Raw genomic sequence first — 27,551 nt, forward strand, 5'->3', positions numbered from 1 at the left:
AAAGGCCTGGAGCTTGATGAGCTTGAGTCAAATACAGGCCCAGGCCTGTATTAGAGGAATTACGGTATTTAAAATCTTGAAGTTTCCTTCATCTTGGGACGGAACAGCGGCAGCAGACAGATAAAAGATGGTGTTTGGCAGACTGTCGTCTCCTGTGATGGATAATCTGTGGAACAAAAGTTACAGCTCGACCCAGCTCGACCCAGCTGGGGAAGTGTGACCTTTGGGTCACAAATATGAGGCCATTCATGTCGCTACACTGTTTTGCGGAACAGATCGGCCCAACTTCCTTTAAACTAAATAATCGTGGGCCTCCACACATTTTGAATTGAAGGATTCAGGGTTGAACACGTTTCCCCAGCTTCAACTGGTTGAAACAAATCTGCCATTAAACATTTTATTTATCACTTAGGAAGTGATGCCGCCATCAGCGAAACGTCAGCAAGGTAAAGAAAAACCTTATGTGTTTAAAAAAGAACCAAAACTGGAATTTATCACTTGTTGATTGAGTCCGTTGATTCCTGAGAATATCCGATATGACGCTAGCTAACATTGTTGAAGAACTTGAGCTACTCATAATTCCACGGTTGATTTCATCCTAAAAAATAATTCATGTCTGCATAAATGTAAAAATATTGTTCACTTTAGTTTTGTGGTCATCTGTAAAACCTAGATGCTGGCACACAGACAGGTTCTCAGCTCATTAGCCAGTCGTTGCTACTTTCAGAGCAGATGGTTGAATCTTTTTATAGTTCATATAAATCCTAAGCCTACTCGTGTGTGTCTATAAATATCTACTAAAGTAGAGCGCTGTTTGTTGTGTTTCTCTGAAGCCGAATCCCAGTTTAACCTCTGATCACCAGATTCATCAGGAAGATAAAACTGTGCTTGTGTTGCTGCGAGGGTTAGGGTTAACTGAACAAATCCTAATTATTCATGCTCCTATCTGACAGCCATGTTGTTTCTGTCGTTATGGAATAACTCTTGTTGCTATGTTGAAGCTGCTTTCAGCCTTAAACCCAAAGATTCCTGACCCAGTTTAGTTTTCAGTCAGTCGCTGTGTCGATGAGGGCTCTGGCAGCTGATCTGATGCACCGACGCTGCTGCTGCAGGAGAAATGTTTGGTGCTTAGCCCCACCGCATCACGGCAGTGGGTTCCGGGCAGGTGTCTTAGTGAGGAGTGACGGTCACTGCTGCATTCGTGGCCCTCTGAAGGAAACGGGACATCTGGACATCTAACATCATGGTTACTAAGTACCAGTTAAATTCTTTCACATCATAAACTAGAAGAGGAAAACTTAATCCACTCACAACTCTAGCCCTAAGTTATCAGACATGTGACGCTACGCTGGGTAACTGCTGTACGCGAAGCTCCATGTGTGTTTTTCCTGAGTTTTACATTTAGACCCAAAAGCAAAATGAATAAATCGCGAGCCATCGGATGCGTGAGGCAACGTGTTGACATCCATTCATCCCTTCATCCATCATCCACTGCTTATCCAAGGTCAGAGGGAGGCGACCAGGAGGCATCAGATGTTCAAACCGCCTCAGCTGATTATTATTGTTGTGACAGCAAAGGTAGTGAAGCAGATAGGAAGTTTATTGTTTTCATACGTCTATTTTAAACAGGAAATGAGGCCTTGCAGCAGCAGAAACGGGAAGTCCTCTCTGAGCTGGGACCTTCTATCGGAGAGAGGAATATCGAGACCTCGGATGAAAATCAAACATGCAAAATGTTCATCTTAGTTAAGCCGTGTCCCTAAATATGACTTCTTGGGAAATCTAAAACTTTTCACTTTGTTTTTAAATCCTGAAATGTCATTTTTGTCTAACTACAAATATGTTTTATCCTAAACGCAAGTCTGGATCCAGACAGTTATTTTAGTTTGAAGTCCCATTACACCAGCTGTAACTAAACACGTCCAGAGTATCCGCTCTGGGAGCGGGAGATCAGGGTTCATCCTGGTCGGGTCACACCAAACACCTTCAGAAGACGGCACCCAATGCCTCCCCACTTGACACTCGGTTTTTAAAGGGTTGGATCGGGTTAGACTCCTCTAAAGGGGCATTTTAAACATATTATGAGCTACTGAAAAATGTCTTAGGGTTTCAGTAGGAAAAGCAAAAGTTGAGAAGAGAAAACGACAAACTCTTGATTAGGTCTGATGTTTGAAAACTATCAACAAGTCAGAAAGGCATGAGGAAACTTCCGGCATGCGGTAGTTGCTCTTTCGCTCAAAACCTTTGAACTCCATTTGTCTCGCAAAGCTCCAAAACTCCTCTCCTTAATTCTTCCTTTCAGAAGCAAAGCAAGAGCAGTAATCCTCGATCTCAGGATCTTCCTTCACCGAATGCAAATCGAAATCCCTGTTCTACAAACGGCTTAAAGACGGAGACGACGAGTTTCACCGTTTTCCTGCAGAGGAAAGCTGAGGGAGCAGTTAATCTGTCGCTGATGAAACCTCGCAAAATCGCTGTCACCTGAAAGGGGAGGGACTCGCAAGAATAAACACGAATGCAGTTATTTAGTGGTAAAATACGTAGAAGCAGCTTGCAGGTAAATCAGGTAGGAAATGAGTTTGTCAAAGGTGCTTTAGTCTGTTGTTCAGACCTTTAACCATCTTTAACACTCGGTAAGTTCTTTACATGATTAGTTTGGTGCATCTGCTCGAGTTAGATCTGGCGTTTCTTTTCTGTTGATGACTTTTGTCATGCTGCTCATGGCTCTCGTCAAAAACAGATCGGTTTAAAATTCTGGCAGAAAATAAAAATCTAGGAAAAGGCTGAGGACAGAAGACGCCACACGTTAACCAGAAGACATTTTAGCACACATTCTCTGAAATGCTGCTAATCTACGGGAATCTCTATGGCTAACACGGTGAAAGATTAAAAGCCAGCCGAGTCACTGAGGCTTTCGCCTGTTTTGTTTCTATTAGTGCGTTAGGGTCAATACACATTTGGGGGCTTGTCTGGGATCTGTACCTGGAAACTGTTAAACATTAGTTCATTAGAAGGGTTTTCGTTTGAGATGACGGTGGCTTAGGAGTTCAGTGTCCGGTTAAGGGTTGCAGGATCGAGTCCTGCTCAGTCTGGCTCAGTCGTGTCCTTGGGCAAGGCACTTAACTGGCCTTGCCTACTGGAGGTGGTCGGTGGTGACAGCTCTCAGCTGCCTCGCTTGTGTCAGTGTGACCCAGGAAATATCAGATGAATGACTGTTGTGTTTTACAGTGACTGACTTGGGGGAGGGGGGTGGGGGGACTCTAAAATGTGTTATATAAATACAGGACATTTACTAATTTACCCTACATTACTACTTAAAGCATTAGTCACGATTTTCTATTGAGCTTCATGTAAAGCTCCTTTATTAGTCAATATTTTCACGTGCAACAGTGAAAAGAAAACACTTGGGTAAATGATGCCCATTATTTGTTTTGTGTGTAATTGTGCTGCAAGTGCAGAACAAGCAACATTATCTTTATCTCATTTAGTCTACTGTTTTACAATTTCTACGCATTGTGCTTTCTGCTTGTGAATATTTAATTATCTAACTTCACGAAGATTTTAGCTGACGCAACATCGTGATTTCCCCAAAGGGGAGAATCGAGGCTGTGTGCTTTTCTGTGTTTTAACATCCTGGTGCTGCTTATTTACCAACAGTTATGACAGAAATGTGAAAGCCAGCAGAGTGACATTCACATTTAACCTTGACGAACTGACCCACAGCTTCCACCCAGCTCCGTCCCTCCGGTAACAACCGAACGAGGACTAAACATCCTTACATCATTTAAAGCTCCTATTGTTAAATGTCCGTATCTACACATCAGTACAACATCAATTTATATGCAAATGGGTCAGTGATTTTCAGGATAGTTGCCTTTAGACGTGTGACCGCTGTAATACGCGTCATTAACCCGAGTTTGATGTCATCTTTAAGTCAGGATGTGAGTTACACAGTGGAACATCATCTGTAGGGATCTGATAGCTTTTATCAGTGCAGACCCGTGTGTCAGCCGTAATCCAACGGATACGTTTCTGCAAATAACTCCTTATATGCAGAGAATTCTGCAGAAAGAATATGGAGCCGACGGAAAGGATCTGAATGGAAGCAAAGCGGAGTGACTAGAACTAAAGTGGTGTTGAATTACCCGTGTTTTCTAACGAAGTGAACACCCAACAGACCTGCGCCGCCAGCTGCTGATAAGAGGAGAACTGTATCGGTGTAAGCTCTGTATCTGCTGTTTGATCAGTGCTGTTGGGGTTGTTGCTGCTGAATGTAGAGCGCTCCGATGCGCTGCACTGATGGGAGACGCGTCGGCTCTGGAAGCCATCCAGCTGTGCAGCACGCTGTTTGTTTCTTTGCTCAAGTCTTTATGAGAGTAAAGAGATCCAACATGAAGGAAAACGGCGTCTGAAGATGGGATTAGAACAGTGACTTTTCACCAAACATTTCAGCGTTCGAGCCATAAAAATGGTATTTTTCCCACTTCCACAGGAACGTATTCAGCTTTAAGACTTCTGCGAGATATTTGGGTTTCTGATATCTGAGCTTTTGTGGTGTGCCTCTGCATTTGTGCTCTGAGCAAACACACTCGTCTTTATTTCTACATGTTTCTCACAAACTCAGAACATGGATGTGAATGGAAACGAGGAGAATCCTAGACTTTGTTCCCAAACATCGGTCAGGTTTTACCAAGCCTCTTTGCCCACAACGGTTTAACTTCTGAAAGGACTCGCACCTTTGTTCTTCACTTCTGTTATTTACCTACAAGCCAGAAACAACAGTTTGTGATTTTCATTAACTTTCACTTGTGGTCAGGGGCGCAGATAGGATTTTCAAACTGGGGGGGACAAAGTTCCAATTTCCAATGTGTGTGCACTGAATCTGGTTTTTAATGCCGATAAAAAAATGAAGGATTTCATTCAAACAAAGAAAACTGATAAATTCAAATGATCAAAGTACTTTTCTTTTTATGTTTGTGTTAAACTTGAAAATAATTATAGTTGCTTATCTCAACCCATTCTATTATATCGTTTTCTATGGGGGAGAGCACTATTCGGGAGGTATGGCAATCTCAGCGAAAGCACAGGATGGAAATAATTTTAATATTGAAGACTTCCAGTCGATTGCATCCATTTTGTTGTTGTTGTTAGATACAGAAATCATAATTAAAATTTCGCTCTTTGATCAGATCTAAACACCAGAGTCAGTTCTTCCAATTAAATAAAGCAATCAGTCAATGCTGAATGACTTTAGAGCTGTTTGTCCTGCAAATGTTTGGAAAATAAAAGTCAAACTACAGGTTGTTGATGAGGAAGGAGTCAGTAAAGTCCTAATCTGTGTTCAGGCTCAGTATAGATCTGAGTGCCGCTGCAGAGCTTATGAAGACCTTATTTCTCTGTCTGAGTCACGGTATGACCTCCAGTGGCCTCATTACTAAAATCATAGCGATACACAGTCTGGGACGCTGATTTGTTCAATAATTCACAGGCTGCTTCTCTCTGCAGCTGCTCAAGTCAGATCTGGATGTCAAAACTCCTCTGTGGGTGGGAATAATTGTTTTTGGGCAATTAGACGATTACGTCAGGCATCGCTGTGGGATGTAATTCACCGCTGCATGAGCATTTCTCCTGAAATCACCTGGATATTTTTAATTCCTCAAACTGGTGAAGAGAACACAAAGATTTTCAAAAAGTTTTGATGGAATATGGAAAAACCTGAATGAACTGTTGTTATAGTCCTGCTCTCAGTGTCTCGCATCACTGAAAAGGTCCAGAAAGGAAATTCTCTTGCAGCTGCCCTTCAGTGTCGGCCTAATGCACGTGCACGATAGCAAAAACACTAACAGATTCATTTTTAAAATGCAGATAGCTCATGTATGCAAGTAGTTTAGACATTCTAAGAGATTATGTCACAAACATGGTGTGTGCGGTGTCTGGGGAGCATTACTGTGAGCTGAGGGGAAGATGTTTGCTCCCATACAGGGAAATTAAACACTGAACACAACATTTAAGCTAAAAAGCACCTAAGAGTTTAGAGGAAAACTTCAGAAAGTAAAAAAATAAATCAAACCCTGCAAAAACAAACAATCACCTATTCTCATCAGAACAAACAGGAAGTTAGCCTGTGCTAGCCTAGCTTTAGCTAACTCTTGTGTAAACACAACCATAATGTAAGTTATCCAAAAGGGTTCAAATAAAGGCAACTGGACTTCTTTGGTGTCTCATCTGAGGAGCTTTTTCAATTCTGACTGGAATTTGGGAGTTAAAGTCCCATTAGTTGTCACACACACTGATGTGTGTGCGAAATTTGTTCTCCGCATTTGACCCATCCCCTGGGGGAGCGGTGAGCTGCAGACACAGCCGCGCTCGGGAACTATTTGGTGGTTTAACCCCCCAATCCAACCCTTAATGCTAAGTGTCAAGCAGGGAGGCATTGGGTCCCATTTTTTCAAAGTCTTTGGTATGACCCGACCAGGAATCGAACCCTGATCTCCCAGTCTCAGGGCAGACACTCTACCACTAGGCCACTGAGCAGGTGAGTGTCACGTCTATAAGCTGTAGCTGTCGGTTGTTTAACGATAAAGGCTAACGACTCATCAGGGAGTAGAGTGGAGGGGCACCCAGAGTAGTTTTTGCTTGTTAAGCAACAACAGGCAGCTACAGCTTATAAACTTGACTCTCCCATATTCCAGTCAGAATTGACAAAACTCCTCGGATGAGAAGCGAAACATCTTCAAGAAACCACAGAAGTCCGGTTGCCTTCATTGGAACCGTTTTGGATCACCATGACCTGGATGACTGAGAACCTTCACAGCACATAATGTAAGTTGGTGATTTACACGATATTTTTTGATTGACAGCTGTGGGGATGAACTTGTGGTACCAGTGTCTGTTAGCATGACCGTATCAGTAGCAGAAAGGTCGGTCTAGCCCCGCTCCACTGTAGCCTCAGCAGGTCTACCACTGGCCTGAACAGTTTTGTGCCTGGCCAATCGCAGTGGTCTGTTTTTGTTGGGCAGACTTAATCTAGCGAAAACAACAACAAAGGCTCAGGAATGGCACTTGCTTGAAACAGTTCTGACATCAACTTTGGACGATTTAGACGTGGGCTTTCCTTTGAGGCATTAGCGGATCGAGGTACGTTAAGGTTCAAAGGGAGGCAACTGGACTTCTTCGACGGCCTCCATTTGAACCCTTTGGGTTACCGTTTGTTTGTTTATTTGTTTGTTTATTTAAGGATCCTAATTAGTCTTCACAATAGTGAAAACTATTCTTCCTGGGGTTCACTTGATAAAAGAAACAAAAACAAAAACAAAACACACACAATATCACATAGACAGTGTAGGATTGAAAATACACTATTGCATATACAATGTAAGAAAAACACAAGAAACAGCTATAATCAACCTCATGAAACAAATATCATAAAAAACACTAGAATCAAAATTCACTAAGCAAAAAAAAAAGAAAAAATATAATAATGGTAAATAAATAAATGAATAAAATTACAAATATATTTAAAAATAGATCAATGAATAAATAAAACAAAAACAATAACAAGGTGTTAATTCTATAAATCTAATTAAAATAGCTGTAACTGTTGTCTGATACAAGCTTGTGTTTTACAAATTTCTTAAGATTCACTTTAAACGCATCATGAACATTTATTATTAGTTCAGGAGGCAGGATATTCCAGCGTGTGACTGCTCTGTCAATGACTGTGCTTTGAAGTGCATTGGTTCTTGGCGATGGAAGAGTAAAGATAAAATGAGAGGCATTCCTTGTGCTAAAACCGTGCCGCTCACAGGTTGGTAACAGCTGTGTAAACAAGCTTAAAGGTTTATGTAAAACCCAGATTTTGCGTAACGATACAACCAGGCTGCAGGCCAGTCTGTGATTTACCTTCGTCCATGACGAATTAAAATGCATCCAGTTGATATTAGCTTTAAAGGGCAACCAAGAACCAACCTCACAGCTCTGTTCTGAGCTCTCTGAAGTTCGTCAAGGTCTGTCTTAGCTGCACTGGACCAAACAACCGAACAGTAATCCAGATGACACAAAACCAGAGACTGTACAACAAGTTTTCTGGTCTCCAGTAACATATAATGAGCATTGCTCCTAATTACATAAATGCTCCTACTCATTCTCTTTACAATTTTATCAGTATGTGTAGTCCATGACATTGTTCGATCCAATGTTATGCCCAGTAGTTTGGTCTTTTTTGCTTGTTCAAATTGTTGTCCCTGTAAATAAATGTCTAACTGGTGGTTTTTTCTTTCCAAATTCCTAGAGCCCAATAGCATACACTTGGTTTTTAATACATTTAGTTTTAGCTTATTTCCCTCTAACCACTCAGAGATAGACTTTAACTCCTGTTGAAGCATAACATTGATCTGAACTAAACTTGAAGCTGAAACAGATATGGTCGTATCATCTGCATATACAGTCATGTGCGCTTCACTGCATGCAAAAGACATCATTTACAAATACACTGTATAATTAAGGACCCAAGCAACTCCCTTGGGGAATCCCACACAAAAGAGTGCCAGTGTTTGACAGACTACCATTAAATATAACACATTGTTTTCTATTAGACAAGTAGCTACTCATAAAATTAATAGCAGTCTTGTTGAAGCCATATGCTGATGGCTTCAAAAGTAAAATGTCATGATCCACAATATCAAATGCAGCACTAAAATCCAGAAGCACTACTCCCACCAGCAGCTTCCTATCAGTCTGTCCCAACCGTTCATCAGTAAGAGAAGTCAGTGCCGTACTGGTGGAAAATCCTTCTCTGTAAGCACGTTGAACATCTGAGTAAATGCCATTCACACTAAAATAATGTTGAATCTGTTTAAACATCACTCCCTCCATCAATTTGCCAGAACTGGTACGATACTGATCGGCCTGCTATTTTACCCTGTTAGTGGTGCTTTAGTATTTTTAGACAAAGGCATAACTTTTGAGATCTTCCATCTGTCAGGATAGAGACACTCATCAAAACATAAATTAAAAATGTGACATAGAGGTTTGGCTACAATCTTTAAAAGCTTTCCATCCATGTTATCAGTTCCACAAAGTTTGTCACAATTTATATTTATTAGCAACTTTTCCATTTTACCTTCCTCAACATGTTTAAACAAAAACTGGCATTCTTTGTCATGAATTATTTTATTATTAATTATCGTTTCTGATAGTTGTTTACACGCGACAGGCATCTCATCCCTAACTGCTCTCACCTTGCCTAAGTAGTTGTAACGTGATGGAGGTGCTATTCCACCAAAGGGTATTTACCCTCTCTCCTCAGATGTCTCTGACACAGAACTAATCTGCATGAGATATTGCTCAAGGTCATGCATTTACTTCTAAAACTGTTTCCCTTCCAGCAAGAGAAGAATGAAGACAAATGACTCCTTCTTCTTAGTAAATCAAAGAACTCTATTTTTAATAAAGCTAATCAAACAAAGTGTTAGTCAATAATAAACCAATCTGTGAAATGAAAATATTAATTACTTGATATTATAATCCTATAGATTTTAATAAGTAATATAACTTTAAATGTTTTCACTAGAGACTGATCACATGTAATTTATGAAGTCACATGACACATTGCTTTTACTGATCCATTCAGAACCTTCCAGGTCTGATGCGAGGCGTGGTTTTGGTGGTGCTTGGTAAATCTGTCCCTTTTTGATTTGACCGTAAATCAAAACATCTAAGTTATAAAACTATGCCCACGTCATCTTAAACTTCAGTTCAAAGCGTTCTAGAGAAGTTTTCGGAGTGGCCAATCCGTAACTCTCCTCTTCAGCCGAAATAACCTGACAATAAGCTGGATAAAATCTGTTGCTGTTCCACCTGCTGCAACGGTTCCTTTCAGAATAAAAGCTGAATCATCACGACCCCTTTTTGGGTCTCGCTAGATGCCAATAAAGCTGTTGTGACCCGGAAGTATCTCAAAGACAGGACTGGTCGGCAGCCGCGGCTGTGCCACAGGCTTCGGCTCCAGAAAGGTCCAAGCGGGACCTCTACACCTCCTGATCTAGACGGGGACTTCCGCCAAGGGTACGTAGACCGGCAGAATGGCGTCTTATGTGTGTTATAAATCTTCATGCCAAGCCTAGCGCGAAACATCATCTTCACTCCCATCAGAACTAATCGTTTCTCCGGATCTGCTGGTTCTGAACATATTCACACAGACACCATCCTCAGTCTTACCTCATCTTAGTTACACCATACACCTAGTGTTAAAGTTAGTCTAGTTTTAATTTGTTTAGTAATAAATCTTTTAACTTTAAAACTTGACTCACTCTCTTTTCTTGAAGTTAATACGAAGTGTTGCTCAATCACTGCAATAAAAAGATCCAATCTTCTGATTAAATTTACTTAAAGATCCATTAAGGTGATATTTCATCCTTTGTGATATTTCACATTTTATGGTTTCTAATTAAATGTAGGAACATCTTCGCTACATAGCAATCATTAAAATAGCTTGCAATTTCAAAAGGTTTAGTTATAAATGCCCCGCCCACTTCAGAGAATGATGCTGTATTTCTTGTTTTGCTTCTACCCATAAGTTCATTTATGGTTCTCCATAATTGTTTGCCATTGTTGCCATACTGCTGAAATTTATTCTGATAATAATGTTTTTTCTTTTGCCTATTTAACCTTGTTACCATATTCCTTAGTGCCCTAAAAGCTTCCCGGTCTGCAGGCCTGCCTGAAACTACAGCCACCCTTTTCTTTTCATCTCTGATTTTCATTCTCTGTTTTAATTCAATATCCAACCAGGGTGATAGTTTAAGTCTCACAGACACTCTCCTTATTGGAGCATGTTTATCACAAACTGCTGAAAATAATTTACAGAAGTTATCTAGAGCTAACTCTGCATGTGTATGTTGCAGTACCTCACCCCACTGAATATTCTCCACATCACTAATAAAGTTGCCATCAGAGAAAGATTCTCCTCCGAATGACCTTCGGCCCAACTTTTGGAGTTTTTGTTTTATAAACCAGGGCAATAACATTGTGATCACTAAAACCAGCTGGTACCGATGTGATATTAAAACATTTTTCAACACAGTTTGTGTAAATGTGATCAATACATGTTGATGTTGTTAACCAGTCCTGATTGATTTTGATTCTAGTTGGCACATTTACCACCTGAACAAGCTTACAGACAGCAGCTGGATCCACCAGAATGTTCTTCACGGAGCAATTATCAGAAAACCAATCAATGTTCACATCTCCAAGTATTAACAGCTCACTATTCATGTCCGAGGCCTTTTGAAACTTTGTGCATACATTATTTAAATATTCAGTATTTGAACTGGGTGGTCTGTAACAACAACTTGCCAGTTTGGGTTTGTGACGTGGAGTGTGTGCATGAATCCACAAAGCTTCAGTGCCAGACATGCCAAGATCATTTCTTATTCTAACCGGAATCTCACTCTGGATGTAAAATGCAGTACCCCCACCATTATACCCTTCTATAGCTACAGTCGAATCCTCCACTGCCTCCTCCCACTGGGTTTCTGTTACCGCCATTATATGGAAAGCTGTTCCAGACAAGATGGAACTTAACTCACCAATCTTATTTTTCACACTACAGATGTTCAAATTATCAAATTTTAGTCCCTTCATCCCTGAACTACCCACCGTACATTTTTAACAGCCATACGTTAGAAACTACTTATGCAGCACAAATTCATAACAATAAGAAACTTAGCTTAGCTTTTCCAGACCCTCCATACTCCGAATACACAGGACTTTAGCTTCCTCTGGCCTACCATTCATCTTGACATAAACCCTGCAGTTGGAAGTCCATGTAGCCTGAATCTTCCCTTGCTTTTTAAATACCTCGCCTTCTTTGCCAAGTCTGCATTCATTTTTGAAAGGTGTTCGTTCATATAAACCTGTGCCCCTTTCAGATTCTTGCCTTGTCTGAGTAAACCAGTTTTCTTCTTCCTGTTGTAGAAGCGCAGAATAATCACTCGTCCAACCTTCTGATTCCTAGATTGTATTGTATGATAAGCTTCAATACTATTTCTATCTATCTGGATGTTCTTGCTTTGTAGATATCCCACAACTTGGGCCTCAGCGGTATTGTCCAGCTCAGTATTCCCTCCTTCCCTCTGTTCCCCTTTCAAGACCTGGGCATATGATGATTTCAGTGATAGCCCAGAGATTACCACTTCATTCATTCGAGTGTACTGCTCCAAGTTTGAAACCCTGGTCTCCAGAAAGTTCATTCTGCTTTGCTGCTCCTCATTTATTTTTTGAAGTGCCTTAATTTTGTTTACTAGACCCATAATGGTACACTGCTGTTTCGATATCGTCCCCAGCTGCTTACCCATCATGTTCATGGCAGCTTTCAGTTCCTCAGTATCCTTCTTTACCTCCTTGGTCACCACAATTATAAAAGAGCTTCAAAAGAGCTCCAGTTTCTGACCCCAGATGAATGATGGTACTTTAAGTCTTACTGATTATGAAGCCTGGGCCTAAAAGTGAAGTTTTAGCTTGGTAACCTCAGCTCTGTCCAAAGTCCTGACGCTGATGGTAATGCCCGGGCTTGCTAGTGGATCCTAGGCCCAGATGCTGTGATAAAGCCTTGGCTGGCGGCTGGTGTTGATCCTTTAGACTGGACCAGGCTTGTTGGCCAGGCTGTAGTCTGGACCAGGCTTGTTGGCCAGGCTGTAGTCTAGACCAGGCTTGGTGGCTGGTGCTTAAGGCTGGACCAGGCTTGGCAGCTTATTTCCTGTAAGCTAGTCCTGGTGACTGACGTCAAAGGATGGATCCTGAACCTGGCCAGATGACAAGTGCTGGGGGCTAGTGCCTGGGCTGGACGTGACAGCTGGAGTTGGTGGCTGCTGTCATGGGTCTGATCCTGGACCGGGCCTGGTGTCCGGTGCTGGAGGCCGGAACCTGCCTGGGCCGGGTGTGGCAGCTGGGCCTGGAGCGAGGATCAGGGGTTCAGGCTGTAGCCTGGGCCTGGCCTGGAGGTGCAGTTTAGAAACTTGATCCTGTGCCAGGCATGATTGCTGGTGCCGAGTCTGGAGCCTTGAGGCCAGGCCTGGTGGCTGGAACTGAGGAGCCTGTGCCGGGCCGTGCTGTTGGCCGGAGCAGAGACTAAAGCGGTGGTCAGCTGGACCTGGTGGCTGGTACACTACTATTTCAGGTAGATAACTGTGCCAGCTCAGCCCTGCTGCTGCTGCTCCAGCGCTTTCGACACCTGGACAACTGGAAACTCAAAACTAGAAACTCGGGAATACGGGAGGCAACAGACACGCAACAGGTGTGACACTTACGCAGACACAAACAAACCATCTGTGACCTGGATGACTGCGGACCTTCATTTATTTAGAAAAGGATGTGTTGCTTCTTTGTTTGTAAACCTCCCTGAACGTCTACAGGTGGTTCAGAACGCCTGTGCTCAGCTTCTGACCAAGTCCTCCAAACACACCCACATCACCCCGCTTCTCCTCCAGCTTCACTGGCTGCCAGTCAACTTCAGGGTTCATTTCAAGATCCTGGTTCTGGTCTTTAGGGCCTTACATGGACAAGCACCATCTTACATCGGTGATCTTCTAAGTCCCTACACCCCCAGCAGGTCCCTGAGGTCCAGTGATCAAAGCCTACTGGTTGTGCAGCACCAGGCTAAAGACCAAATGTACAGGTCATTTGCTGCTGTGGCCCCCAGACTCTGGACCTCTCTCCCCCTGAGCCTGAGATCAGTGGACTCAGTGGTCTCCTTTAAAAAGCAGCTGAAGACTCACTTGTTCAAGCTGGCTTTTGGCGTGACCTTCTTCATCCCCTCTCTCTTTATTCTGCTCTCCCCACCTATTCCACCTTCCTCAGGATCCACTGATTTCCCTCTTTCCTAGTCACTCTCTCTCTTTCTTTACATATTTTAATCACAATTGTCTATTTTTTGCTCATTTTAAATATATTTTTAATCCTTTTCTAAATTATTTTGTAATATTTTACATTTTTTTGTTTTTGTTTTTGTGAAACGCCTCGTGATTTTTATCTTGAGAGGCGCTATAGAAATGATATTTTCTTCTCCTTCCTCTTAAGTCTTGTTCTTGTTTGTGTATGGCGGACTGCCCCGTTGACTCACCTCTGTACAGGTGAGTGCATCTCGTTGGGTTGCTCTGATTGGTCTTAGCGCTGTCCAACTGCTTACAGCGACGATTTGAAAGACAACTGTAGACTCTGCCCCCATGAGTGAGCTGTTTCGATGGATCATGGCCATCCTATGCATTTACATGGATGGCTAGGCTAGCACCTGGCTGTTTCTACAAGTAACAAAACTGTTTACATGGCAGATTGTTGCTGACTGCTGCTAAGTACTTCTGTAGTGAAAAACATTACGTCTTAACTCTAAACAACCTCAACGCCTCATAGACCATCTTCACACATGAGTTTTGGTCCAATTATGGAGTTCCTAACCAGAATTGCTTTGTGAGAGTTATTGGAGATGGACCTCCAGACGTGATGGTTACGGGAACTGGTGAACCAGAGAGGTCACTACATTTGAGTCCAACATGAACAGACTCTTTCTGCATGCTTGCAAACATCAGAACAAAAACATTTTAGGAACCAGTGTGCGTTGTATTGTTAAATCACACACACACACACATCCTCTTAGCCAACACACAGAGCTAAACTAATCCTCGTTGAGACAGACCGACGGAACAAGACAAGCTGGCTTTCTGCAGATGTTAGTTTTTAAACTCCATAAAGGGTAAAGTTGGGCTCTGAAGTCACGTTCATCATGAGAAAAAGCTTTAGAAAAGTCATCTGAGATGCTGTGAGATGCAAAGTTAGTGACTTAATCAGAAGAAATGTCCTATGAGGAGGCAGCTGGCCTTGAATGGATGCAGCCGTGTGGATTTTGTACAAGTGAGTGATAAACAAAGAGAAGAGAGGGCCATTAAATACAGGAAAAGTAAGAAACAACGCAATAAAAGAGCCACTAGAGTCTGTTAAAGACAATGAATTAGATTTAGCAGCTGTGCTCCAGCCAGAGTAATCCAGGGAAAATTACAACATCTTCGTTAATCTGATCGGTTTCCCCTGTCGTCTGTGGGTGGGATTTAAAATAAATTCTGTTTTTGTTTCATTTCCAATAAACAACAAAAGCAAAGTTTAACGTGCATCGGGTCAGATCCCTCCACTTCCCCCCGCGACTAAAAGGCAAAATTCAAGTGAAGAATGTTCACAACCTTAAAAACACCTGTAGGAACGCTGCGTGGTAGACCTGATCCATCAGCGTCTTACCTGCAGTTAGTCAACATTTACATGTTTTTAAATGTTGATCATTCCAATAGAAGAAATCAAACCTGGGAATTCCTCAGAGAAGCTGTGAGTTTGATTCCTCCTCCCACATGTCTGTAATAGCATGACTTCTTCAGATCTCCTGAGGAACATCATCCATCTCCTGATTTAAAGACACATCAGCCGTAGATGTTTACTTAAACTTTCCACCTCATTTTCAGACCTCATGAAAGGTCCCGTCTCACTCCGAGGATTCCGAAAACGAGGGTTAATGATGCAGATTTTTGTTACCAACGGTTTACCAGAAGATGATTTCGGATCATTGAGTTCCCTGAAGCTGGAAATGAGGAGATGAAATGACTCCCTAATGCAGTGAGATCAATTATTTCATCATTTATCTTTGAAGCTTGAAGCAGGTTCATTAGTTTCTTTTTCGTGTCGTCACAACATTCCCACCTGCTTCAATCTGCGCTCCCTTCACCTCTTTCCTTTCAGCTCCATCCTGAGCCTTTGGAACTAAAAGCTCCACTTCTCCTCATCCATTCATCTCAAAGTGTCCCAATCATTCATTCTCTTCCTCCGTCACATCCTTCCTTCCCTTCCTGATCCACTCTTGCTTCACACTTCCGTGTTTTCTATAGATCTGTTTTGCCATAATTATCCGTGCTGCTCCCGTCTCTTCCACTTTTCCCTCTGTTGTCTGTCTGATTCCATCCAAAGGAATGACCACGGAGACACTGCGATGATCGCTGGACAGAAGGAACGACGAGGCGAGGAGCGGCTGCTTCACGGGGAAGGTCAGATCCCCCCAACCCCCCGGTGTTGTAATAACCCCGCTGTGTCGTTGCACTCATGTTTGGAGGTCTCTGTTCTACGCGGAGGGAGCTCACAGGTTCTGTGAGGTAATTAATTGCCGACATCTGGTTCAGAGCATACGGAGCCATCATCAGAAGTCTCCTATCTGCTGTGGAAAGTCAGACGGAATGCTTTAGGATACTCTTTACTTTACTGGTGCTTTAATCCAGCCAACAGGGTGTTCTGGTTATTCCCAAGTTTCCTGGATGATTTTTTTACAATTTGAAAGTATCGGAGTACATTATAAAGTACAATACTGCAAATCTAAGAAACTCTGAGTTTAAATTTCTAATTGTTATAAAAGTTTCGGGATCCAAGGAGAAGTGGTGAAAATGAAGATTGTGGAACGTGAACTTCCCGGTGGTTTCTGGCTGAACTGATGGTTGCTCTACAAACATCTGCATCTTTCTAGGATAACGCATTTTAAAGTAACGCTAAACAGTTTCCAGCTTCTCCGCCCTACTGGTTGAAGGTTAGCAACCCTGCTGCAGCTAGCGCTAACAGTGAGCTAACACTAACATAAGCCAACTAATACTAAAATAATACAAAATGACCCACACTGTTGTAAGAAATACTATATTTTGTCCAGCAGCAACAAAGCCAGGTCACCATCAGTCTGTGATTTCATAGCCCTCTTTAGCTCCCTCAAACTAGCGTAGGCAGCTCTGATGTTCACTCTGGTTTTAGCTCTTTGCCTCACCTCCAAAGACATTACTCTCTTACTTTTACTTCCAGGCTCCGCCATGATGCCAACAGAAAAAAACGATAATTATTTTTCTTCTATTTTGTGTTTTTTACTGACAGTCGGCGAACTGAAAAAGCTAACTGCTAGCCTTTTATTAGCTACTGACACAGAAAATAGCTAACAACCATTAAGCAGGTGAAGAGCGCCCCCTGGGGCACCTACCCGCTCCACTTAAACTGTTCCGTCCTGCTTCTGGACAGCAGAGGGCTGTCACATGTGAAGCTGGTAGAGTTTCTACCAACACAATCACTGAAACCCACTTTTAAAGGAACTGGTTTAAGAGTAAAAAAAAAACTGCTTAGTGTTGCTTTAATATTACATTTCTGGTCAATTTGGTATCAGATAATTGTTGATGTGGTACAATTATCATCAAACCACCTCTGGTGGAGCATCAGGATGAGTACCTTCATCAGAAACCTGCCGTACCCATAACCCCCACCTTCTCGTTTCTTTCTACCCATTAATTTGCTCCCCTTTTCTTTCATTTTACCATTCCTGAGTCCCGCTTTTCCGTCGCGGCTCTCCTTCCTGGATTGTTGGCAATGCTAACGGGACTCTTTGAGGTGGTTCCTTCAGAAGCAGCTGCATCGCCGCCGGGAGCCTTTGGAGACCTGCCAGACCATCACATGCCCCTCTCCACGTCATCCTCCTCCGCCTGCCCGTTTCTGCTTCTCCACCTCTTTACAGTTGGATCCGTCTTTTTCCATCCTCCTCTCCCCTCCTCAGCTGACTGACCGTCTCCCCCCCCCCACCCCCACCCCTAACCCTCTCATCTCTGTTTGGATGAAAGTGAACCATCAGCAGCAAAATCGCTGATGTTTGTGTCATTTCTCAGTGATAAAGAACCCAAATGCTGTTTCAGGACTGCTGAATGTGTTTCACAGAGACACCGAACACCAACACATGTTTTCAGGCGTACATTAAAACAAGCTAACACCACACCGCTAATCGCTCTATCATAACAGTTTACAGCATCAGAAACCGGTAATCGGTTGATATTTAGCTTAGTGAAGCAGGACAGAAGAGTCCACACGTCCTCCTGAACTATGCAGCATCACTTGTCAGGTGTGACCGGATCCAGGTGTCTCCTCCTGTCGACGTAAGAAGAAAAAGCCACAGCAGAGAGTACAAGTCGTCGTGTTTCAGGAGCAGTTTGGCTGATTTCAGTTGTTCCTTAAAGTGAGAACAGAAGTGGCTTCCTGAATCAAACGGAGCAGCAGAACGAGGGTACGCCAGGAGAAAAACATCTGACTTGGTCTGATGCCACAGACGCTAGATCCTCACAAACGTCACAGCAAACGGTTTTTGTCAGCAGGTCTGAGGCTCTTATAACAACTTTAGGGAGACGTGAAGGAAATGAGACGGATCTCATGGTTTAAATGCACACTTTAAAGGGGCATTATGGAAGTTTGACAGCCAAAACATGTATAGAAATAATAAATTTCTTCTTCATACATTCTCCTGCAATGCCCTGGTCCTGTAGAATGAGCCCTGGCATTTTTACTGTGATTGCCTGTTTTTCTGTAAAATCACAGAAAAAGAGAGATGCTCGGGTCGAGCAGGCTGCTTCATGCGCGTTCACACTCAGGCATAGCCCTACGAACCGTGATATAAATGTTACAGATACACAAGATGCCACTGGCGCTATAGCTCGCCTAGTAAGATGTTGGATTCTCGTGCAGAAGACCTGGGTTTGATTCTGGATGTGAACAGTTTAGTTAGAGTTTCTTTTTTACATTAATGGTATATTTTTTTACAGTAAGACACCCAAATTTTTATTTGAGACTCGCCGAACGGCATTGAATTCACAGATAAAAAAGATGTGGGTTCAACTTTCATTTTGGAACAATTTTTCAAGCAAGGGAAGGGAATGATCTGAGCATGCAGGAGGACTGACCCATCTTAAACCTTTGTCAGCTGTGCTGAAGAGAAAGATACAGAACCAAATTATTCAATTAATTAGCTGCGTGTTCTTCTGTCCTCCGGGACACACACACACACACACACGGGACTGTCTCAGCTGTTATTTTCGTTAAGGAGTGTGCACATACAGCATGCGCGCCTCGTGCACGAGCCTACTATTGAAGCTGCCGTTACGTTTTTGGCCTGAGGGGGCAATCACGAGCATAAAAATTCAAACCTCCGTAAAGTCCCTTTAATGAAACGGTTTACTTTTAGATTTATATGATGACAATTTTATGCTAGAAGAAAATGCTGTTTTACCAAAGTGTAAAATTATTACGTTGTTTTTGTGTTTAGGTTGTAAAATGATGAACAAAAATAATGACATGTTAGATATTTTCTGCAGATTTTAACTGATTTTGTAACTTAACTGCTTTTTTCACATCAACAATGTTAATGTGATGTGTGTGAGTCATGCACCAGGTAGGGTTTGATTTCAGGTGGCGCCAGAGCAGATCCACCACTCTGATCACGTTTCATCTGAAGCTTTTTTGCTTCCAGAAGCCTGGAGACATTTTCTCCCTGCGGATGTAAATGCTGAGAAGCTTCAGCTAGATTTCATATTCTCTTTGCGTGTCTGTCTTCCAGCTCGCCCCGGAGCATTCATGCTCCTGCTTCTGTCTTTGTTTTTATTTATTTTCAAACCAAGAACTCCGGGCGTCTTCCAGCTAGAATCTGCATCATTTTTCATCAGAGTCCACAGTTTGTCCCACCTCCAGTCGATGAGCATCTGTTTGCTTTCTGAAACTGATTCGCTGAAGAAAAGGTTTGGTTGTTTAATTACGAATGAATTTGCAGAAAGTCCAGTTCAGCGTCACATGGAGCACACCAAAGGGCTTCTTATCAGTCCGTTTTACAAACGTCGAGCTAAAACTTGGTGTTGCAGCAGAAAAGACCGCTGCAGAACAACACATCTGAGTTCAAACTTTAGCGTTAATGCAGGAGTTTAGCTCATCCGTCAACATCTCCAGAACCACAGGGCACCATCACATCGTTTGGTCTGAAATCTGTTAACCTGTTCTTTTATACCAAGGGTTCAGTTTCCTCTGCTCATTGGCCGGGTCGTCTGAGGGCGGAGCTACCAGACCTATATCTGTGTGTTCTGATCCTGAGCTTCTGCTCAGATGAGTCAAACTAAACTAGTTTAAGATGAATAAAACACCATTTTTGATACTAAACTCCTAAATCTACCTTAGCTAAAGTGTTTTAGTTTGGTCCCTTAAACACTGATGACAGAACAGGAACACACACTCACCTCAGTGTGCTGATCTGGGGTATCCGCCAGGGTCCGGGGGGATTCGTTTATCACCTATGAGGAGAAAATAGAAAGATCAGGTCAGCATGTGAAGGACAAGCCACTCGGAGCTGATGCATCATTATTATTGTTATTATTATGTCCCTGATGTGGAGGCGGAGCCGCATTACCAACAGAAGCAGCAAAGAACCCGATCAGCAGAAAGACCTGAGAAGTGAAGCAGCTCAGGAGGCCCCGACCCTCCATGAGCTCGTTTCTGGTGAAGCTTCTGATCAAATAACATAAAAGTTACGTAAAGGAAGAAAAACCAAAACAGGAGCGTGGCTGACGGAGGGGATAACAGGAAGTACTTCAAAACAAACACATATCATAACTGATGTGGTTTGAGATGTCCGAATCGGAGACCATGGTCTTGAGTCGGACTTTCTCCGGGTCAGGGACGAGATCCTGCCCCAAGTGGAGGAGTCTGAGTATCTTGGGGTCTCGTTCACAAGTGAGGGACAGCTGGAGTGTGAGACTGACAGGCGGATTGGTGCTGCGTCTGCAGCTGGGAGGAGACCTAAAGGAAGACCCAGGACACGCTGGAGGGACTATGTCTCTCGCCTTGCTAGGGAACATCTTGGGATTCCCCCGGAGGAGCTGGCCCAAGGGAAGTCTAGGCCTCTATGCTTAGGCTACTGCCCCCGCGACCCGACCCCTGAGAAGTGGACGATGATGGAAGGAAGCTCTGAGATCATATCTTATCCTTCTAAGAAGAATAAACCCAGGTTTCATCCAAATCTAAATTCCCACAATTTTTTATTCCCTGATTTCTGAATCCAGGTCTAGAAGAACCGAGGACCGAACTTTTAAACCAAAGTCAGAACTCCGTTAAAGTGCACACACTCACTAATCACTACCCTGGTTAGGGGCGTTGTCGTTGCTTCATGCCTGGATGTGAAGGAGGGAAAAAGAGGACAAATCAGATGTTTACAGATGAGAATGATCCCAACATCCGAACAATCAAGTTGTTGAAATCAGGATAAAAAAAGATTCTCCATCAGCAGATTTCTGGGTCGGCGTTGTGAGTGAGGCCGGAGACACACCGGTTTTGATTGAATCCTTTAGGTTTGGGAAATAAAACTCTCATTTGTGAAGTTAGCAGCTCAGCAGAGCTGAGCCGCGGGACATATGGAGGCTTAAAAATGTGGACGAATCAGCAGCCTTTACTTAACAGCAACTCATAAAACTACTGGGAAAATAAGGCTTATTGATGGTAAAGGGTTTAGTGTGTGTGTGTGTGTGTGTGGCTTACCTACACACACACACACACACACACACACACACACACACACACACACACACACACACACACACACACACACACAAACACACACACACACACACACACACACACACACACTAAAGCAGCTCAGGTTTCAGGAGGAACGCGTCCCTTCGCCGCCCACTGGAACGTTTCTATAATCTCTCACATGAACCTGACAGCTTCCTTCTGCTTACATTAAACATATACGAGGTTGTGGGTTGAACGCCTACCTACGTGCTTCATGAATAAACATGTTTTATTCACCTTTACTGTTAATCAAATTCAAAATCATACATCAAACATAAAAAGTGGATTTGCGTGTTTCAGTTCACATCTGTTCCTTAAATACCTGAAATAAAATTATGTATCAGCCTTTTTTTAATTAATTATTTATAAAATTCACCCCATTAAAATTTATCTGCCTCAACATGAAGGAGACTCATATCTTAGTAAAGACGTTATGATTTTAAGAGTTTATCAGTTTCATCCAGGAAGACTGCGATAGTTTTTCCAGTTGCTTTTTTGTCTTGAGCTCAACAAGTTTAGGCTAAAGCTAGTTAGGATTCATTCCTTTGGTCAAATCATAAAAATGTTTTCCTCCATCTGTTAGTCATTAGGGTTCCTGTTATGAGACTCTCAGCTACCAACGCAGCAAAGAGTAGCCCGATATCTGCTTAAATGACTCAGCTATAAGCATTTATGTGGCAGCCATCTTGAATCTGGTACAATGGTCAACGCCAACATTGTCAGCCACAATCTGACTCATCTGAACAACTCAGTCACCAACACAAGGTCACTAGTCTGATGTCTGTCAAACTGATCGAGTTTGTGAGAATTTTGGGTTTGCTGGGGTTGTCTAACTGTGGCGGCCATCTTGAATCACCTCAAATGTTCATCCATTAATTATTTCCTGAGTGTTTTTAAAGGCACGCAAAGGAACACAGCATCCAATCCACCGACGGCACACGAACGCAGCGTCCCACGAACATAGCATCCATTACACCAACGGCACATGAACGCAGTGTTCGTTACACTGACAGCACACAAACACAGCGTCTATTATACTAAAAGCACACAAACGCAGCGTCCATTACACCAAAAGCACACGAACGCAGCACGCATTACACCAAAAGCACACAAATGCAACGTCTATTAGACCAAATGCACACAAACGCAGCATCCCACAAACGCAGTGTCCATTACATCAAATCCACACAAACGCAATGTCCCACGAACATAGCTTCCATTACACCAATTGGCACATGAACGCAGCGTCCGTTACACTGACAGCACACAAACGTAGCATCTATTACACAAAAAACACACAAACGCAGTGTCCATTACACCGTCGGCACACGAACGCAGCACGCATCACACCAAAAGCACACAATGCAGTGTCTATTAGACCAAATGCACACAAACGCAGTGTCCATTACACCGACAGCACACGAACACAGCGTCCCACGAACGCTGTGTCCATTACACCGACGGCACACGAACACAGCATCCATTACACCAAAAGCACACAAATGCAGCGTCTATTAGACCAAATGCACACAAATGCAGCATCCAACAAACGCAGTGTCCATTACACCGACGGCACACGAACGCAGCGTCCCACGAACGCAGCATCCATTAAACCGAATGCACATGAACGCAGCACCCCATGAACGCAGCGTGCATTACACCGAACGTGCAGGAACACAGCGTCCATTATACCAAATGCACATGAATGCAGCACCCAATACACCAAATGCACACGAATGCAGCGTCCATTACGTTGACTGCACACAAACTCTACAGCACACGAACGCAGTGTCCCCACGAACGCGGTGCCCATTACACAGAATGCACATGAATTCAGCGTTCATTATACAATATGCACATGAACGCAGTGTCCCACAAACACAGTGTCCGTTACACTGACAGCACACAAACGTAGCGTCTATTACACCAAAAACACACAAACACAGTGTCCATTACACCTTCGGCACACGAAAGCAGCACGCATCACACCAAAAGCACACAATGCAATGTCTATTAGACCAAATGCACACAAACGCAGCATCCCACAAATGCAGTGTCCGTTACACCCACGGCACACGAACGCAGCGTCCCACAAACGCTGTGTCCATTACACCGTCGGCACACGAACGCAGCACGCATCACACCAAAAGCACACAATGCAGTGTCTATTAGACCAAATGCACACAAACGCAGTGTCCATTACACCGACGGCACATGAACACAGCATCCATTACACCAAAAGCACACAAATGCAGCGCCTATTAGACCAAATGCACACAAATGCAGCATCCCACAAAAGCAGTGTCCAATACACCGACGGCACACGAACGCAGCGTCCCACAAACACAGCATCCATTATACCAAATGCACATGAATGCAGCGTCCATTACGTTGGCTGCACACAAACTCTACAGCACACGAACGCAGCGTCCCCACGAACGCAGTGCCCATTACACCGAATGCACATGAATTCAGCGTTCATTATACAATATGCACATGAACGCAGTGTCCCACAAACACAGTGTCCTTTACACTGACGGCACACAAACGCAGCAGAGAACTGACATGAGAATCCAGGGAGAGAGCTGGGTCAAAGGACACGCCAAGATGCCTGACAGAAGGTTTGGTGTGAGAAGCAAGCTGACCAAGAGTCTCTGACTTTGGGAACCAGCTTGTCTGGGACACAGATGAGGATCTCAGTCTTATCTTCATTCAGCTGAAGAAAGCTCCCATCCATCCAGGTTTTGATAGAGTCTAAGCAGGTGTGTAACAGCTGCAGCTTAGACATCTCATGGGGCTTAAAGGAGATGTACAGTTGGATGTCATCTGCATAAAGACGGTAGGAGATTCATTTAAAGGAGCTCAGGATGTGCTGAAGAGGAAGCAGATAGAGGAGGAAGAGCAGAGGCCCCAGCACAGAACCTTGTGGGACACCATGGGTAAGGGAGGTGGTGGAGGACCTAAACTTGGAGATGGCCACAGAAAAGGAGTGCTCAGAGAGATAAGAGGAGAACCACTCCAAAGCAGATCCTGATAGGCCTACCCAGTCTCTCAGCCTCTCCAGTAGCAGGTGATGGTCAACAGTGTCAAAGGCTGCAGTCAGGTCCAGCAGGACCAGAACAGAACAGTCCCCTGCATCACTGTGAGTCAGAAGGTCATTAGAGACCCTAAGAAGAGCTGTTTCAGTAGAATGAGCTCTACGAAAACCTAACTGGAAGCTATCATAGATGTTATGTTCATCAAGAGCAGCTGTGAGTTGTTTAGCCACAACCTTTTCCAAGATCTTGGAGATGAACGGAAGTTTAGAGATGGGTCCGAAGCTGCTATGGAGAGAGGGGTCGAGACTCGGTTTCTTAAGAAGCGGGTGGATTACAGCGTTCTTAAAGTAAGCAGGGACCTGACCAGAAACCAGAGAAGCATTAATTATAGAGAGCACGCTGGGACCGATGGACAGAAAATCACTTTTAAACAAAGATGAGGGTAAGACGTCGAGGGGGCATGCAGAGGTCTTCATAGAGTTAACTAGTTTGGTTAACTCAGGCAAAGAAACAGGAGCAAAGCTATCTAGGATGATGGGCCTGGTTGGAGTCGGGAGAGGCAGCGATAAGGCTGAAGGAGAGATGCTAGATCTAACCTTATTGACTTTGTCCACAAAGAAAGACAGAAAGTTCTCACAGTCTGCAACAGAGTGGATGGAGGCTGTAGGAGAGGCAGGAGAGACGATGCTGCTGATGGTGTTAAACAGCACCTTGGGGTTCCCTTTGCTCTGGGACACCAGGTTGGAGAAATAGGAAAGCCTAGGGTCTCTGACTGCAGAGTTAAAGGATGTCAGAAGATCCTTTAGGTGCAGCAGATGGACGTGGAGATGGGTTTTCTTCCACAAACGCTCAATTTTTCTGCATTGGCGCTTCAGGCTGCGAAGGCTGTCATTAAACCAGGGAGTAGGGTTCACTGCAGGAACTGATCTGGTTCTGACAGGACAGATGTTGTCCAGGATGGAGAGGCAGTGCTCGTTAAACTGAGAAGTTAAGGAATCTGGGTCGTTATCAGAAGAACAAAAGCAGCAGAAAAATTGCTAGCTGTGCTCTCATTAAGTAAACGAGAACTAACCATACGGCGAGCAGGAGGTGGGGACGCAGAAACTGACAAGTTAAAGAAAATGAATGAATGAATCTGTGACACACCCAGCGGCCCAATTAGAGCAGGAACTGAATTAGCATGCTGGTCTGAGTTCATGAAGGGTGGTTCAGATCTGCTGAAGACTCAAAAATAAAATTGGATAATTTCTATGAATAAATTTTCTCTCTGGACGCCGTCACGCTGTCATCATGCTGCTGCAGCGAGCTGAGGAGGTGCTGCGAAGGTCAAAGGTCATCAATAAGGTTTCAGATGTTTTCGACTTAACTGTTGCTGTTTGAATCAGCAGTAATAGATCCTGTCAGATGCTTTAATCTGCTAGGATGAGGAACATAAAGATCTGTCTACATATCACCAATGGTCAGAAGATGGTTCCAATCTGCTGGTCCATCTCTTCTCCATCACTCAGGAACCAGACACCAGGATTTTTAAACTCCGCCACTTAAAGCAAAGATTTTCCTCCCAACCTGGAGGGCTTTGTTTTTTTCCCCAGTTGAAAACCAGAACAGATTTGGAGAAGCCGACTCCCAGCAGTGAACAGAACTCCGGTAACAAACCAGCTCCCCTCCTTTTGCTTGGGAACACCACAAACACGCGTTACTCTGAAACCCGAACCACTGTGGTTGGAGGAGCGGTTGACCTGCTGACCTGAAACAGTGTCAGTGATCATCGAGTTTGATGAATCAGCTGGTTTCATGTGCAGTAGCTGAATCGTTGCCCTTTACCAGAGACAGTATTTAATCCTCCACTTCTCCCGGCTCCAGCAGGAAATCTATGGAAAGCTGCTCCTTCATGCCTGAAACATCCGAGGTCCTTCCTGGGTAAATGTCAACAAATAACATCCTGTCAGCGTTTTGTGTCGTATCTGCTCCAGAGTTTCCCTTCACAGAAGATTGTTCTCCTCTCTGGTCTGGATCGTTCCTCGGAAACACCAGCACACCCTCACATCCGTATGGTGCTGCTCAGAATCTTTGTTGAAGGTTGCTCTGACTACAGTTTAAAGGTGAGGTTCACTGAGAAAACCGTTTACGCCTTTAATCTGAACATGACTGGTGTTTCAGCGCTGGTGTGAATTTAGAACGAACCTCATGAAGATGTCGTCATCAGAAGCATTAAACCCTCCCAGGAGGTGCCACATTAGGGGACCTCCTTCACTGATCCATCCATAAACTGTAAATCCTAAAGCACCAGAGGCCAATGTCTTCATCAGGACCTCCTCCTGCTGACCACAGACTTTAATTTGCTGCACAGCAAAATCAAGGCAGTCAGAAGCAAGGAGCATCTTCTCAGTGAGGATTAAAGACTTCAGTGGTTTGGTGTCACCAAGAGGGTGAGGAACATCAGGTCAGAAGTCAGAGGGTGAAGAACCTCAGGTTAGAGGGCGAGGAACTTCAGGTCAGAGGGTGAGGAACATCAGGTAGGAGGGTGAGGAACCTCAGGTCAGAGGTTGAGGAACATTGGGTCAGAGGGTGAGGAACCTCAGGTCAGAGGGTGAGGAACATATGATCAGAAGTCAGAGGGTGAGGAACATCAGGTAAGAGGGTGAGGAACATATGATCAGAAGTCAGAGGGCGAGGAACCTCAGGTCAGAGGGTGAGGAACATCAGGTAAGAGGGTGAGGAACCTCAGGTCAGAGGGTGAGAAACATTAGGTAAGACGTTGAGGAACATATGATCAGAAGTCAGAGGGCGAGGAACCTCAGGTCAGAGGGTGAGGAACATCGGGTCAGAGGGTGAGGAACCTCAGGTCAGAGGGTGAGGAACATCAGATAAGAGGGTGAGGAACCTCAGGTCAGAGGGTGAGGAACATCAGGTAAGAGGGTGAGGAACCTCAGGTCAGAGGGTGAGGAACATCAGGTAAGAGGGTGAGGAACCTCAGGTCAGAGGGTGAGGAACATATGATCAGAAGTCAGAGGGTGAAGAACATATGATCAGAAGTCGGAGGGCGAGGAACCTCAGGTCAGAGGGTGAGGAGCGTCAAGTCAG

The 27,551-nt window shown here is 43.8% G+C and overlaps 1 protein-coding gene across 1 annotated transcript in view; it reads right to left on the bottom strand.

Moving 5' to 3' along the window:
- sgcd (sarcoglycan, delta (dystrophin-associated glycoprotein)) overlaps positions 1-27,551 on the bottom strand; it is a 381,774-nt gene that overhangs the window by 135,430 nt on the left and 218,793 nt on the right. Inside the window, exon 3 of the mRNA XM_054730942.2 lies at positions 20,097-20,150. The gene's annotated coding sequence lies outside the window, so the exon portion shown is untranslated. The remainder of the gene's footprint in view (positions 1-20,096; positions 20,151-27,551) is intronic.

Source organism: Nothobranchius furzeri, chromosome 10 (genome assembly GCF_043380555.1).
Source record: "Nothobranchius furzeri strain GRZ-AD chromosome 10, NfurGRZ-RIMD1, whole genome shotgun sequence".
Classification (NCBI taxonomy): Eukaryota; Metazoa; Chordata; class Actinopteri; order Cyprinodontiformes; family Nothobranchiidae; genus Nothobranchius; species Nothobranchius furzeri.